General features: G+C 38.1%; 1 protein-coding gene across 2 annotated transcripts in view; it reads left to right on the top strand.

Annotated features, from left to right (window-relative positions):
• sh2d3ca (SH2 domain containing 3Ca) overlaps positions 1-12186 on the top strand; it is a 36152-nt gene that overhangs the window by 12120 nt on the left and 11846 nt on the right. The gene's annotated exons all lie outside the window — the stretch shown is intronic.

Below are 12186 nucleotides of genomic sequence, written 5' to 3'. Positions count from 1 at the left end.
AAAAAATGAAAGATATGGAAGAATCTTTCGCAATAAGATCAATAACACACATTTAGACACTAGCTGTCTAGGCATGAGCTATTATGTTTTTGCACATACATTAGCAGGCTAAGAGTGAAATTACAGCAGTTAAGCAGTTAAAAATGTCAGCACTTGAAGTTAACCACCACAATCATAATGTGTGCTCCGAACATTGTGTTTTTTGGTACTCTTTGTGGGAATTAAAATCTTGAATGAGGCTCCCGCTGTTTCTATGATTTCAGATTTTTTGTAGCTGAGATGCTATTTGGCTAATACGGATGCCGTGAATGTCGAGGCATTTATCTGCAGAGATATGTTCTTTCCAAACCCGTGATGAAAGATAAGTCATGTGTGTTTTCCTGTGGTACTTGCCCCCCTCTATGACACCATATGCCCAAAACCCTCAGAAACGCACTTGCTTTGAGCTGCTCCCCAAACACATAGGGACCAAACCACCCGTAGACCACATATGGCCAGTTTTCTCTTGCTGCCAGTCCTCTGTCTCTCTCTCGTACATGAGCCCGGAGGAAAGAGGGTAATCAGGATGTTTCTCCTGTGCCTGTCAACATAACAGGCCCATGTGTCACAGAGCCACATTACGAACCGGCAGAGGCACACAATAGTAGCACAAAAAAAATTCAAAATGACATGCAGTCTTATGGTCCCAACCACAAACCACATGAGATGTGGCCTTGAATACAAGTTGTGATGTCATGCATGATCATTTTTAACTAGGGTGAAATAGTATTACCAATGGAGACTGTTGTCATTTCAAGCAGTTTAACCTTCTCTTTAGTAGTTTCATCTTTATTTTGCTTTTTACGTCATTCTGTTATTTTGAGTTTTTTTTTGTTTTACTAGATTCTAGGGTTCTAGGGGATCTGTGAAAAATTTAGAGAGAGAAACAACTGGTTTTACAAGCTGTATTTTAGAGCTCTCAAAATAAACTTAAATGCAATGTAACACACTTTTAATGTATATACTTTTTATATTATTACTGTTTATTATTTAAGTGTGCAATTTGCAATTTTTGTATTTCCATTTTTTTACAACAATAATAACAATAATAATAGTAATTTTTATTATTATTATTATTATTATTATTATTTTATATTTATTATTTAAGTGTGTCAAATTGCATTTTTTTTGTATTTCTCTTTACTTTTTGGGAAAAAAATAAAAAATAAATATATATATATATATAAATCATTTTTTATGATTTTTTCTAAAGGCTATTTGGAAAAAAATGGAAGGTTTTATTATTATTATTATTATTAATATTATTATTATATTGACTGCTCAAGTGTAAGAATAAGAAATAAAAGCCAAATATATGAGGAGGCTCAAGTGGAGAGTCACACATCCCTGCCACTCACACTGGCAGGAAAGAAATAATGAAATAATGAACAAATCCACTCTTAGACAGCCAGTCACATGCTGTTATCCAGCAAATCCCAGTAATTCCCAGCATTCTTCAGCTGAATTAGAAGTGTGGAAGCTAATTCATAATTGATGCTTAATTATCAATCTCATTTAGAACAATCATTACCTATACATAGGAAATTATTCAGACCCTGAGGCCTGATGGATCACAGGAAGCACTCAGGCTTTATAGAGATGCTTGAACTAGAATTTATGTCAGCACACCCACAATTCTCCACACGCCACAGCAGCAGATCACCGGCCTAATGTTGCAGACAGAACAGCTGGCTGATGGGGTGTCGTTCACATGCATCCACCCAGAATTTCCCCCTCATTTCCCCAAGACGCATCTCACCGCCCTTGAGACGTCCCATCAGAGGGGATCAAGCAGCATTTCCATAACAACAGCACGACCAGGTGTTTGCTCTCCGAGTGTTGAGGTCACAGTCTTGGCACATGAGACATCGGCCCTTTCACACCCACACACACCCGACCCTCGGGTGAACACGGCAAAACGCCCATCGTGGCATGCAGCTGACTGATCATGTTTGACAGGAGCCAGTGTGTGCGTCTGTGTTTTGACGTGGGACTGGCTGTATCAAAATGCTAAAGAGTGCTCCTTCATTTTTAATGGGTAAAGAGGGTTGCCAATAACAGGAAGTGCAGGGCGGCTTTGAGATGACCTAATTCCTGCTCTGCTGTGAGCTGAGCTCATGCTGCGCTCTTCAAACTTCTGATGCGATTTTTTTAAAAAGTGGATTGCTGGTGTATGTGCATCCCTATAGAGTAGTATCAATAAAAAGTACCATGGTACAACCAGTGTTGGGGAAAGTTACTTTTAAAAGTAATGCATTACAATATTGCATTACTCTATAAAAAAGTAACTAATTACATTACTCCGTTATGGAAAGTAAGGCATTAAGTTACTTTTGCGTTATTTCTTTCACCTGGGCTGGGCTTGCTTATTTGTTTTTTAAAAACAAAAAACCCAAAAGTTATATTTTTGGCAACTATAAAGGCTCTTTCACACCAAAAGTGAAATGAATAAGCCTCATGCTGAAGGAAGTGCCTCTGCATCTCTTCCCGATTTCTCTCAACACAGGGACAGAAGAAATGAATAAATGGGAGAACAAAGTAACTTGCGTTACTCATTTGAAACAGTAACAAATATTTCATTGTAAATTTAAAGTAATGCTTTACTTTACTAGTTACTTGAAAAAAGTAATCTGATTACGTAACTCACGTTACTTGTAGTCTCGCGTAGCCTTCAGTCTGACGACAGAAGGTCTGGGAACCTTGGCTGCTTTGAATGGCCAACGACCGCCCAAGAGGCCATATGACTGACAGGTAAAGCAACCAATCACGTTTGGTTTTGAGCCGTGTCATGTTTAGGGACGTGGAAATGTCCCCACAATAACAGACCGGTGTGTAAAACTCTTGGATGTATTTTAAAAATTCTATGCCGTGAACTTCCACATACTTTTGAAAATCCAGCATTTAGTTGATCCTGATAAGTGCTCAATGTCACAATTGTAAACATGACAGCTTTCTTCTTCCATGAGGTGAGGTGGTTTGGCAACAAGGCATATTTGTTTCCAGGCGGAATGTTAAATAACGCGACACACACGTCTCCTGGAAATCCTGTATAATTCAACCAATCTGATGACAATTTCGAAACTCCCGAAGTGTTTCCAATTTTGTGTGCCGTATGCTAGAATTCACAAAAAATATGAATGCATTCAGGTATCATCAACTAACAGTGAAGTTTTATCATTTATTCATCTAGGGTAATGATCATTTATAAAAATGACTTTTACATTAATATGGATGTTATTTTCTTTCATAAAACAATGTGAATTTATACATCTATATTTAATAATAGAATATATATATTTGATTTAATTTTTAATTTTTTTAATGTGTTTTATATATAAATATTTAAACCTGAAAATGTAAAACAAAATAAAAAAGTAAAATAAAAATGTTTTAATTTATGTAAAATTAACCAAATGCTGCAAAACTGTTATTTTATGCGAGAGGTATTAAGTAAAGTTTCCTTTACTTCTCCTTAGAAAAAGAGACCCTAGAGATCACAAAAATGTCTCAAACATTGCTCTGATTTGCCATTATACTAATGCCTGCCATCAAAAGTTCTCAATATTAATTCAAATATTTCTTAAAATTCCTCAAAGGATTAATTATCTGAGCTAAATCATCTGCATACATTTTATAGCTTTCTCATTTTATATATTCTTACTGTATGTCAACACTTGTCTCAGTTGTGTTTATTTTTATTTATCTTATGGAATATTAGGAAAAACAATGTTGGTAATTCAATGAAACATAACTGAAGACCCCATTTAGTCTCCAAAGTTATGAAAGAGACTAACTTTCGAGCAATAACATTTTCAGACATGTTCCACGGTAATGGCTTAGAAAAAGTACCTTGGAATCCCGTGTAAATACAACCAGTAGTACTGCCACAGTAATTTTTTATTTCATGTTGACTTTAAGAGTTTGCATAGACCCTTTGGCGAAGCAGATGGCAGCCGTACAGTCGGCTTCAAGACTACAGACTTCACAGTCAAGAGTCACTGCGTCTAAATTTGTCTGCAAAGCACAAGAGGGAGAAACCAGTGCAGTGAAAAGACAGAACGAGAGAGAAACAGCAGAGAAGGGGGAGGATAGAGAGATTGAGGCCTGATGCCAAGCTGGAAAGACTGTTGAAATTATACAAGCGGTTTAAAATGTCACTTTGTACATTTGTAAACCTCGAGTTAACATTCTTATTTGCATATTCAGGAGGTCAATAACATTGACTGAACAAATACAGCTCATGACAAACTGACACAACATGACCTGTTTTAATAACTGCTTGTTCATCTGTGGAAATTTCATCATATTAGTCTGGCTGTTTTAAACAAATAAAACGGTATCTTGTTTATTCCAGTTAAAACGTGCTGTGGTCTCAGCCTGAGGTTTAAAAAGAGTGTAACCCAGGCTTGAACGCAGTGTGAAAACCCGTAATGCATAGATTTGTATATGAGAAAGAAATATGGCTAAACACACAACAAAACGGTCCTATATCAGGAAAAAAAACTAGTTTTATATGGGGTCTTATTCCATGTATACTGAATTAATAAAATGTTCCAGATTCACTAGCCATGCAGTCTGAGCACTAACCCTGTGCTGTGGTTCCTCACGGCGCTCCGGGACAGTGAGTCAGACACTCGAAATATGGAGATAAGAACTGTCTTAACTTCATGCTATGTTTATTTACAGTGACTTTCCCTTTAGCTTTACTGAGACTCTATGGATTTAAGGATATGTAGTGTATTCTTCCATAAAAAAAACCCGTGAGTGTAAGATTTAGACTGTTTTGGTTGAACCTACAGGTTTGATATAATGAATAGTTACAGAAAATTCTGCCATCGTTCACTCATCCTATTGCCATTCAAAATATATAGTCCTAATTGTCTTCCTGAACATACAGATTGTTCTTGTCCGTATATTATCCTAAAAAGGTACAAAAGCGGAACCTCAAAAGGCACAAATATGTACAATTTAGGTACTAACAATCACATTTAAGGTACTGTTATACCTACCCTTTAGGGGTACAAAGGTTTTGAAAAGGTACGGCCCCAGTGACAGTTTTATATCTTTTATTCTAAGAGCGATCATGCAGTGAAAATAGATGATGATTTGTACTGTCATGCTGCAAAAAGGACAAAAAGTCCATTTTTAGTCCATGGGCCTACTACTTGTATATTGCTACTGGCATAAAATCTGCAACAGCATTTTGCAACAGCAAGTTGAATTTGGTATGAATTTGAGAGCTGTGGGAGACGGGAAATTTTCAATTAAATTTTGGCTTCAGAAGACTTGAAAAGCAGTGAATAGTTTTTCTGGTGCTTTTTTCCATAAATCACTGACAATTTTCAATTTATGGACAAAAGCAGATTGAAAATTCTCTTAATATCTTCTTTTGTGTTCTGTGGTTAAAAAGGTAATCATATAAACAACATAAGTGAATCATTGAGTAAGGATATGTATACACAACAACGATGCACTAAAAACGGAAAAGGTTTCCACGAAAATGGTGAAAGTGCCGGACAAGTAGTTGGAGATGTCACTTTGTAAAGAAACATTAAACTGAACATGTAATACGCATGCGCATGACATCGCCGTTTTCACAAATTCGTTTTTTTGTTGAGACGATTACGGTACAGTTTTCAAAAACATGCACTTTGAAATCTGTTTCAAACGTTTGCATTTTCAGGCCCTCAAAACACTGTTGTCATGTAAACGAACGGCCAAAATGCATTAAAAAAATCCTGTTTTTAGTTAAAAATGGTGTCATGTAAACGAGAGAATTTTAGGTATGCGCAACATCAGCTTAGTATTGTTGTTAATAGAGTCAAATGAACTGTAGTACCTCATCTGACCCGCATATGTGTGTGTTAAACAGCAGAGAGTGTGTGTAGGTGTGTGTTTGAAACAGGGACAGACAGACCAAGAGAGAAAATCTAAGAAACATAAATCGTTTTAAGATCTAATATGTTGGGATGTAGGCCAGCAATGACAGATATGGGGATTTAGTGGAGATTTGGGTGGTGTAAGACAGCAGGGATAGATGAAAGGATAATGCAAGGGTGGTTTTCTGGGAGATAAGGGCAAGATAGGGGCATTAAGACGGCTTAAGGTGGGATAAAGGGACAGCAACACCGCATGGGCAGCAGATGGACAACGTCTTCAAATCGGGATCCCTGGGTCAACCGGAGGGAAAGGTCACAAGACTGCGTGTGTTTGTCAGTGTCTATGTAGATGGACAAAGCTTAAACCTCAAACATAAACACTTCAAAGTAAAAAAAAAATAGGTTTGTAATACAAAATGTCTTATTAACATTGTGCGATTACCAAGATATACCCTCAAAGGCTTGAAACACATCCTGCACTAGTGGTTGTACTTGAGTTGACATTGAACATCAAATAGCGACCCAACACAAAATGTCTTTAAAATCAAACAATAAAAATGGATAATAACCATGAATTGCATGAAACCAAAATCATGCACAATTATTTGCTGCAAATTGTGCATTAAGCATAAACCTTTAAGGGGAATCTTTGTGGGCATGTTAAAGCTGGAATGCACCACACAACTTTTAAAATCTGAATAGATTGTAAAACGCTAGATATCATACACTTACCGACTTTGTAAACAGTCACAGAGGAAAAACTGTCCATCATACACTAAACAGTTGAGGATCATACACTACCAGAGTTGCAAGTCATTCCGATCACAACAAACTCACTCAGGCCCTGTTTACACTAGTGCGTTTTCGTTTTAAAACGGCGTTTTAAAATGAAAACGATCCTCGTCTACACTTGCGTTTTCACTGCGTTTCAGAAACGATCTCCGTCCACACTACACAACCGAAAACGCATGTCACATGACCATTCATGCAGGTACAATAATGAGCATGATGTTATTGTTTACACGGTCGTCAAGGATACGCAGAGCGAATGTTGGCAGCCACGCCATTGTTTTGCTGAAACGCAACCCCAAAGTTTTCAGACTAAAACGGGGTCTGCAGCATTTTCGAAAGTCTCAAACGCCGGAGTAGTGTAAAGTTATGCGTTTTAAAACGAAAACGCACTAGTGTAAACATAGCCTCAGAAACGTGTGCCTTGTTGCTAGGAGACATGTGACAAATGAAAATAATACGTGTTCTGAAATCGGCTCAAAATATCAAACATGTTTGATATCCTCTGACTGGATGGATTCATAGTCTCATGCTAAAAAATCGGAGTCTGTGGCCATCATACACTTCACGATCTTCCATGAAATCTGTCAACTCAAATCTGAAGACTGACTCTGGCTTTTAGCAACTAGCGTCAACTTCTCCAGACTGTAAATTGCAGCAAAAATCTGTTCACACAAGTTCACCCAAAAAATTGTCATCATTTAGTCACCCACATGTCATTCCAAACCTGGGGTGTGTTTCCCAAAAGCATCTATGGTCGCAAGTTCCATTGTTACCAATAGATTTCAACGGAACTAACAACCATATGCTAACAATGCTTTTGGGAAACGCACCCCTGTACACTTAAGGTGAAATCCAGTCATTTCAATCTGGAATTTGACGGCGAAAGATTTCCCATTCAGATTTGTCATCGGGTTCAATTGGTCATTTGGATTTGTCTCACTGACCATCAGAAAGCTGCTTGGTTTGAAAGTGACTTCTGTGTGAGCTGTGCTTCATACATCACCACTCTATTGGCAATAAACAACTGACTTTTTTTTACCACAAAATGTTGCTGAAATTAAAGAAATGCTTTTTTATGTCTATACAATGCCAGAATCTTCATTTTTAGATGAACGATGCCTTAAACTGTCATCATGATTGTAGCTAGCTCCCTAAATAATAATGCCACAGGTGCCTCTGTCACTCCCTTGAATACGGAGGTTTGTTTCTACCACAGTTATCCAAGAACATGCGTTAAGCATGTACAAAGGAACCAATTGCTTGCAAGGTGTTGGCTGAGCATTCACATCTACTTTTGGACATTTCCAAAGTATGTTTTATGGTCTAAATCATATTCTACATCAGTGTGGCAGGTGATTTTAACATCAGCTGTCCTGTTATCTATCACAGCATTGGGTCAGTGCTCAGAAACGCCGACTGGATTAGCTCTACCCCAGAGAGCAGACTCAATGACAGGCGCTGACCTGTGAAGCTTTATCTGCCATATCTGCGGTTCGTGTCGGCCTAATGGTTTTTTGCGTATATGTCTTTCCTTTCACCCAGAGGAGCAGCTGCAATCACACGCGATCTGAGTGATTGCGAAGGCTCTTCCGATTGGTAGAAATGGAAGTATGTGGGTGGGTGTCTTGGTTAAATGGAATGCCGTGATTGGCTGAAGAAGAGAATGGGGGTATTGAGTGAAATTGGGTGATGAATCATGCTGGATGTTATTCATGACAAGCCATGGGGGTTTGAAGATAAACACCTCTGAATGGGTTGGTGTTTGTGCATGAATTTACCCAGGGATTTTCAGGCAAATGTGTCCCACAAGATGCAATAGGAGACAAAAAAATTCACAAATCAACTAAAAACTTCTCAGAAAAAAAAACTAGCAGGCAATGATCGAGAACGATCATATAATGCTATCATGTCAACCTTGACTAAAATTTCCAAGCATAAGTATTCATAGTTCATTGTAGTACAAATGGAATTATTTAATAAAAGGATATTGTCTCTAGAGAGTGGCATCATAGACCTTCCATAGATGCCATATTTAATTTGACAAAAGCACAGTTATGAAAGACACGAGTACAATTCGTTCAATATATCGTAAGGTTCTAGGTCAGAGATATTCAATTAAAGTTTTAGGAGGTTCAGGAACTGCATTTCCTTCTTAGCAAATATGGCTTAAATGCTTATTAAATGAAATGAGCAGTGTGCATTATTGTACATTTCCAAGTTGGCAGCAATAGTACTTTGTAAAAATGTGAAATAATAAATCCTACATAGACAAAGTAGTCTACAAACTGCTGCTTAGTCTAGTATACATGGTGAAATGTGAAAATGTGCAGTTGTTACCTTAAGTAGCCATTTCTGGGTAAATACTTCTGTATCTACTTTATTTTCAACAGAAATCCATTTCTATTAAAATTGTGAACACAAAATATATTTATGACAATATTAATTTGTGAGAAATGATTTGAGGTCCAGATGGAACTGGTTGGGGTCCGAATCCTACTATTTGGTGACTGTTTTGTTGAAGGTTGTGTCTGATTTTCAGAACCCATGCTTTCCGGTTTATTTGTCCTCTGGAAAACGTGGGAAAGCATATCTGATTGGATTGACATTTGGGTATCCAACAGCATAACAATTAGACTGCACTAAACTAACTGAGAAATGTAGATTTTATGTCCCAAAAAGTTTACTGTCAGTGCTGTCTCTTTGCTGCTTGTGCCCTGTCATGTTCCAGGAAGTATAATTGTTTTTCACAATGCATTGGCCTCTTGCTTTGTAAAATGCTTGAGGTGTGTATGTGTGTGTGGTGCATGAGACATATGAAGGCACCAGGCCGACTCACACAATAGGAAGTTTCCATGACAACCAGAGCTTCAGTGCTGGGGGTGTGTGCGCAGCATAGGCCCTATCACCCCCTTTCCATCTCTCCTTCTATCTCCTCTGTATCTTGAATTTCTTTCTGTCCCCTGTCCCTGAGGTTACATTGTGCATTTATGTGTGTGTGTGTGTGTTTGTGCATGTGGTCAGGTCATTTCCCCCAGCATGCGCTTCATTAGACTGCCAGAAGTGCTTTCTCTGTAGAAGAAAGAGGGCAGTGAGAAAGACATTTTAGCCCTCCAGGAGCAGCTCTAAGTGGGGCAAGGGGACTTGAAACAGCCCAGGTGTCTCTCTGAAGTCTTCAGACATCAGTGTTTGAAAGCAGAACGCAGCTTGATCTCATTCAATCTCTCTTCAGGCTCTTTAATGAATGAAACTCTGCAGAAATGACAATGCATGCTTGCTAAGGCTTATTCCTTAGCTCCTATGTCCTTTCTCATCTCTTCTGATTTCATCTTATCTTTTAGTTTGTCACAATGCCTTGCTTTATTTTTTTCATCTCACCTCACATCTTCTCATCTTTCCTTTATTCTTGTCTTGCCAGGATTCATCTTTGCTTATCTCTTTTCTCGTCGCTACTCTCTTCTCTTCTTTTCTGGTCTCACCACAACTTCCTACACTTTCTCATCTTGCCAGAATTTGTCTTGCTCTTGTCTCGTCTCGTCTCACCTCAGCTCTTTTCACTTCTCCTTATGTCATGTTTCAGTGCTTCATCTCATCTAATCTCATCATCTATCTCACCTCTGTCTTGTCTCATCTTCTCTTTAGCCAATGGTGTTACATATTGGGGTTTTTTAGTTGTTTATGGCTTATCTGCATGTTTTATTTTTATCTTATGTGTTTGTTTTTATTTTTATCTTGCCAAAACTGTTTACAATTGTACAGCACTTTGGTACCACACTTGTTGTTTTTAAATGTGCTTTACAAATAAATGTGAACTTGAACTTCTCTTTTCTTGGCTCAATTCATCTTGTATTTCCATATCTTATCTTGCCTTGTCTTCTTTGCTCTTGTCTCATCTCACCCTAATTTTGTCTCATTTTGTCTCTTCTCTTCTGATCTCATCTTGTCTCATCTCTTCTTTCAGTTCCTCACAATGCTTTATTCTGCTCTCCTCTTATCTCGTCTCATCTCACCTCACATCTTCTCATCTCTCCTTTTGTCTTGTGTTGCCAGGTCTTCATCTCTTCTCATCTTGTCTCATCTCTTATTTTCTGGTCTCATCTCACTTCCTTTAATTTCTCATCTTGACAAAATTTGTCTTGCTCTTGTCTTGTCTCTTTTCACCTTTTGTATATCACCTTGCAGTGCTTTGTCTTGTCTCTTCTCATCTCATCTCATCTCCTCTTTTCTTGTCTTGATTCGCATCTGCTTTTTTGTAACTCTTGTCTCATCTTACCTCACTTCATCTTTAGTTTTTTCTGATCTCCTTTCTTCTCATCTTGCCCAATCTCTTCTTTCCTATCTCAATTCTTCTCTTGTTTTTGCATCATTTCTTGTCTTGTGTCTTGCTTTTGTCTCATCTCACCTCACTTTCTCGTCTCGTCTTTTCTCATATCTTCTCTTATTGTATAATTTATTTTCTTGTCTCAATTCACCTCCTTTTCCTATCTTGTCTAGCTCGTCTCATCATACCTCACTTTGTCTCATCTTGTCTTTACTCATCTAGACCATTCTCTTCTCATCTTGTCCCAGCTCTTCTTGTATCAATTCATCTCTTGTTTTCAACCTTTCTTGCCTTGTTTTGTCTTGCTCTTGTCTCATCTCACTTCGCTTCATGTCGTCTTGTCTCATCATTTGCATAATTTCTTGCTTTGTTTTGTCATACTTCACTTTATTCGTCTTGTCTCTTCTCATTTTGTCTCATCTCTTTTCTTGTCATGATTCACCTCTTCTTTTTGTATTTTGTCTTGCCTTGCTGCTTTTCTCAGCTCATCTTATTTTTTTCTTATCTGTTCTCTCGGAAGCACAGTTTGGGCGAAACCTTATATAAAAGTTAACTCACTCCTTGAATAAACACTAATAAAGTTGGAGGAGAGAATTTCAAAAAAATTGGAAAAGGGTCATCTGTCTCCTGTGAGAGGCACCTCTCATAAGTCAATATGAAGATATGAAGTACTAATATCAGCCTAGCACTGTTATCGCTCACACACTGGGGTTTCCTTATGGTCCCAAATCTAGAATATGAGACCAGAATATTGTACCTTGTGGCCATCTTCAAGCAGCAAAAGACAATTACAGACGTCTATATGAGATTACGGAGAGGTCTGGTTAGGCCCAGGTGGTGGATTCGGCCCCTGGAGGCAGAGACAAAAGCAATAACTCCCTACACTTGACCTTGCCTCACTATCTTTCTACACTTTACACACACATACACACACAACCAGTTAAATGGATTGCTGAAATCTAGCATCTTTTCCTGTTCCCATGTGTAAAAGGCGGTCGAAAAAAGGGAAAGCAATCAGATGTTTAATCAGTACCTCAGACAGAGAGGGAGAGACCATTAGAGTGACCCAGGATTGCAAAACTGATCCCTCATCTCCCATATTCACTGACTTTGAGCCCTGTTAGTGCCCTAAGCTTTGTCCGTTGTCTTTTTATTGAC

The sequence above is a fragment of the Sinocyclocheilus rhinocerous genome, unplaced genomic scaffold (genome assembly GCF_001515625.1).
Source record: "Sinocyclocheilus rhinocerous isolate Xijiao unplaced genomic scaffold, SAMN03320098_v1.1 scaffold688, whole genome shotgun sequence".
Taxonomy (NCBI): Eukaryota; Metazoa; Chordata; class Actinopteri; order Cypriniformes; family Cyprinidae; genus Sinocyclocheilus; species Sinocyclocheilus rhinocerous.
Note: the sequence above shows the minus strand (reverse complement) of the source record. Positions and strands in the feature narration are given on the sequence as shown.